Source organism: Pithys albifrons, chromosome 1 (assembly GCF_047495875.1).
Source record: "Pithys albifrons albifrons isolate INPA30051 chromosome 1, PitAlb_v1, whole genome shotgun sequence".
NCBI lineage: Eukaryota > Metazoa > Chordata > Aves > Passeriformes > Thamnophilidae > Pithys > Pithys albifrons.
Genome location: NC_092458.1, coordinates 97,540,007 through 97,545,271, shown reverse-complemented (window position 1 = coordinate 97,545,271; position 5,265 = coordinate 97,540,007).

Genomic DNA, 5,265 nt, shown 5'->3' with positions numbered 1-5,265 from the left:
GATGCAGACCATTATTATTTTACCCTTCCCTTACAAAAGCATGGAAAGGGTAAAAAAATAAAAAATCAGCAGTAATTAGTTAATTGAGATGACACAATAACTGAATTAATAGAACCTGTTGGGCTTTATTTAGATTGGAATGTCAAGGCTTTGTTAGACCATGAATATACTGACTGCTCTAGGTACTAGATGTGGTTCCTCAGCCCACATCAGTTGAATTAAACTTGCATAGCAGCAAAGCAGGAGAGCTTTCCAGAAAAGTGCTCGTGGAGCATATTTTGACCCCCAGCTGGGGAGCAGGGAAAACCAGGCAGCACTGTCCTTCACAGACTAAGTGGCTCGATCAGGAGATTTATCCTGCTCCACATGGTGCCAAACCTTGCCAATGCTCACCCTGACACCTGGAAAATGGGGATGGGGCTTGGAGCAGGGGCCAGCAGTGGTGGCGCACTGCAAGGGTGGGGATTCACAGCCATTGCAGCTCTGCAGTCCCGGCATTTGAAGGCATAAATCTTCCATCACGATTATGACTCCCACTGGGGTTTTTCCCCTTTGCCTTTTCCTTTTCCTGTTTTTTTCTCCTTGTGCAGACATTCCCACTGTATTGCAGAGGACAATCCCTTCCCTCCAAGTTTAATTTTGAAATCATCTTTATCATTGCTGATTTCCCACACCTGCCCAGTCCCAATACTTCTGGAAGAAGAAAGTAAAGCACATTGGAAACAGGTGGAGGCTGTGACTGTGCCCTGGGGGACAGTGAGGCAGCCACTGGCTGTCATCCTTTGCATCCATGTGCTCTGCATGCTTCTTTAAGAAAAACATTGTGGTTGGGATTTTTCAAAAATTTCAAAGGGATTAGCAGGTCTAATTCCTATTAAAATCAACAGGAAGTAGACATGCAGCTTGCTGGGGGATGAAGAAAAGGAAAAGGACATTAAACACTTAACTAAAGCTGTAGTGATGAATCAATCACACTCCAGTCCCCAAAGGATGAATCAAGCACCCCACTAATCCAGACTTTACAAGCAGTTAAAATTTGCCTTAAAAGTTCATGTGTTATGAATACATCGTTTTTACTTTGGTTACATGCAATACAAGGAAATTACTGTATTACACATAAATACATAGTAATACTTTCAAATAGCCTTTAAAGAACCTGCTTGTAAAAAGATCTTTTCTAACTGTTGTTCAATTATATCAATAATCTGGAGGATTTAGAAACTAGAGTTTCTCATGTGGTGAAACTCCACTGACTGCAAGTGCATTTAGGGCACAGCAGCAAAAACATCCCTCCCCAGAGCAAAGGGAGTAAGAAAAGCCCAGGAGAATTAAATCACCTCTGTACTGCCTGCCTGCCTTCCTGTTGGACTAATGCAGGGCTGATTGCTGGACGAGACATGCAGGCGGTAAATCCACGGTTACTGACAAGGTCAGGGTTTCTGTGGCTCTGCTTTCCCTCAGGGCTGCTCCAGGCCCCTGGGACAGTGATTTATGGGCTCTGGGTCAAAGGCAGCTCTGCTCCACCTTCGCTGTGGTATCACAGGACAAAGGCAACCATTTCTGGGCTGGATGGCGGCGAAAGTGGTGTGGCCCAAAACAGGCTTGTGAGCGACAGGGACACCAGGAGAGCTGAAAGGAGAGATGAGCACCAGCTTGTTGTTGCCACCAGGTCATGCCACCATGTCCTGGAAGGTTGGCACAGTTAAATCTCATTAACTAAAAGCTGCAAAAGCATAGTAAGACACTGCTGAGATTCCCATCCCTCCTGCTGCTCACAACTGCTGGAGATCCTGGGAGAAAAACCCTCTTCCCAGATTGGTACAATTAGAGATTTCTCTTACAAAGGGATGTCTGGTACAGAGAATATTTGCATCTGGTGTCTCCTTCCCCAATTCCACCTGAAGAGAAAGGAATTGCCAAAAGTTTGCAGGCAATTTCCTCTCCCGTGATATTTTAAATGCCATGGTGTGCCATCAGGAGAAAGGCAGACTATGTATCAACCATTACAGCATAGAAAGCTCAAGAAAGTGTAAGGAGTGAGACATATTAATGAAAAAAAATCCACTTCTCCTTAGTTAGGGAGAAATTAAGATGAGAAAAGGTGGAGCATTTTGGTTAAGATTTTACATCCATGAGCACCACTGACACTGAAGGTTCCTCTCCATTCCTTGCAGTATCAGGCTTTTAATTAAAGGGTCCTGTTCTTACAACAAGCAATTAAGTGCCAGCCCGAGTGTGCCTTCAGGTCTGTCTGAATGAACAGGGAGCTGATGAGATGCAGTAAAAGGGAAGAGGAGGAGATTCCTCCTGCCCCAAATGGCTTGCATTGCTTAGCCTTATTTTTTTTTAATTTTATTTTTAGCTCACTGCTGCTCAGTGACACAATCAAAGGTTTCCTTCAGTGCAAGCATTTCACCACCAACCACATCAGAGGATTTACCTGCTCAAAGAGGGTCTGGCTGGTGCAGCCACAGGTCAGGAACAAGCCATGGGTGCAGGTTCCTGCCTCAAGGGTCTGGTCCAACATGGACCCTGATGCAGATGGAAAACCATGTGTTGTGATGATGCTTGCATAGCTGAGCCACAGGACTTGTAGGCTGAAAGTGTCATTTTCTGCCCTAAACCAGTTGGTTTAAATAAAGATACTCCCTCTAACCCTGGTAGTCGTGTGTCCTGAGACTGCTGAGTTGACAACCAACACTCCTACCCAAACCAACTGTGTTGGCACAGCCTGGTGGGTCATTCTCTGACTCTGCTTTCACCCATAACAAGAAGGTCTGCACAGACATTTGTCAGACTTCCAATCAGCTTGAAAGTTCTCCTCAGTCCTCTGGGATGCAAGACTTTGGCTTTGGCAAGCTGGTTGAAACTGTTCACCAGCTGGTGAAACAAACTACAGGAAGGCACTGGTCTGTGGCTGAAGATTGGGGTTGACTAAACCACAGCTGCTGGAGGAGCCTGGAGCACACCCAAGCCTTACCTCCACAAACCTGGGAGCATTTGCTGCCTGGAGCTGACACAAGGCCCAGCATGAAGGCAAGATTCATTTTATTTCTACAAATGGACCCTGTGATTACCAGCTGAACTAATCCAGAGAGCAAGGCATTAGCCTCACAAAGTACCTGCAGCAGCCCTTCTTTCCATATATCTCATTTGTGCTGGTAAAAAAGCCTCTGAGGATACAATTTACACTATGAAATAAAAGAACCCCCACTATGTCAGTCATAAATATGCCACAAGAAACAATTTTTAAAATTATAAAATTATACAATACAGACACATGCATAAAATATGTTTCATAATTAAGATTTTTCTCCAGTGCCCATTAGTTGCTGAATATAGAAGTTGTGGGCTGCTGTACCCACTCCCGAGCTGCCAGCTTTGCTGCTTTCTATTTTACCAACTTTCTCCAAGCAGCATGTGCAAGTAAGGCCAAGTCCTGGCACAGGCATCTGAGGACACAAGAACAGTGTTTGAGTGGGGTTATGGTACAAGGGAGAAACCCCACTACTTAGAAATGGGAATGGCCTTTTTCCCCCATGATGCATCAAGCACAGCAAGAAGAAGCCAGGCATTTCCTGGATGCAAGTCTCCAGTTCATGTTCTCTGTTGATGCTAAAATAAATAAACTTCTGAATACTTTTGTTAATGCAAAAAAAAAAAAGGCACTTTTTTTTCCCCAGCAGAAGGGGTGCAGACAGTAGGGGACCATCCTGGAGGTGTGTGACTAAGGTTTTCCAACTTTCCCTCCATGTGTACTTACATGGAATGCGCACATACAGCCCTGCAGAAACCAGCAAAATATGTGAAAGTCAAAACTGAAACAAGAAAGTTCCATTTTACTTACGAATGAGAGTTTTTTACTGCTTTTTGGGAAGTTTTGCTACATAGGCAGTGCCATTGTTTAAACATTTGTTTCAAGGTGGAATGGGAGAAAATAAATACCAGAAAATGATGCTGATGGATGAAGGCTAAGTTTTTTAGCAGCTCCATCTCCCCATATGCTAAAGCTGTTGGTTTCAGAGGAGATTTAGCAGGAGGTGGCTTTGCTCTCTCACACCCTGTCCTCTGAGCCACCTCACAGAAGGGGGGCCATGCACCCCCTTCCTGACCCATGGGGAAGGATTGGCTTCTTGAGGTGAGTGATCTGATCACAGCCCTTTGTGATGTACTAAGCCTTTTGGGAGGAAGGCAAAGCACAGGGTGATGCTGTGTGTCCCCTTGGGAGGTGACAGGTGACCCCTGAGCAGCCACAGGTGAGGAAGAGGAAGAGAATGCCATAGAGAGGATATGCCCCTCTTGCAAACACAGCTGGGGTGCATTCCCACCAGGCACTTCTGGGAGTGAAATTTTTGAATTGCAGAAAAAAATGCCCCAGATATCAGGAGGGAGGGATTGCCATGCAGGACTTGGGTCCCCATTCAAGCCAAAACAAAACAAAGAATACAGTCCCAAACAAGCAGACCAGGTATGTCTGGGCCACTTGACACTGCAGGAGTGTGGTGCCTGGAGCAGTGTTTCTGCACACCTACCTGGGTGTGCAGCTGCTGAGGTGGGGGATGCACTGCCTTGTGTGCAGGACAGCACTGAGTGCCCCTGCTGAGACTGCCGTGAGCACTGAGCTCTGCAAAAATCTGTATCTGGAGTGAAAAAACGGCACCACAAAGCTGTCAAGAGCCAGAAGCTGCCAATGACAGCGAAGGTACCTGCCACTGCCCCTGCTGTCTGTGATGGAGAGGTAAAAAGTGTGATTATCTGAGTTTATTAGATATGCAGTGATTCATCTGTGTCCACACGGTCTCCTCATGTCCTTAGGCATGACTAGGAAGCAAGGCTGTGACTGTTCCTGGCTGCAGCTTCTTCCTCTGGAGTAGGAAATGGTGGGTTGTTGTCTTGGGCACTGTCCTGAGCCCTGACGGCTCAAGCAGCTGCCCGAGGAGAGGTGCCAGCCATGGCTGGAGATTCACCCTCCTGCCAGGGAGCAGCCCCAGCTCCCTCCACTGGCACAGACTCCTCTGCAATGGACAGTTAAAAGAGTCACACCACTTGGCTTCAAAACATACAATATACTTTATTGCCTGCTAGATAATCAAAGTGAGGAGTAAACACCATAGCTGGAAAAAGCAGAAAAGGACCAGGAGAAGGAAAAGAATATCCAGTCACCAAACAAGTTATCAGGCAATAAACCATACACAATATAAATAATCTGTTTCCCAAACAACTAAATCTTTATTTTGCTAATGGCCATTATATGGTTAATTATCA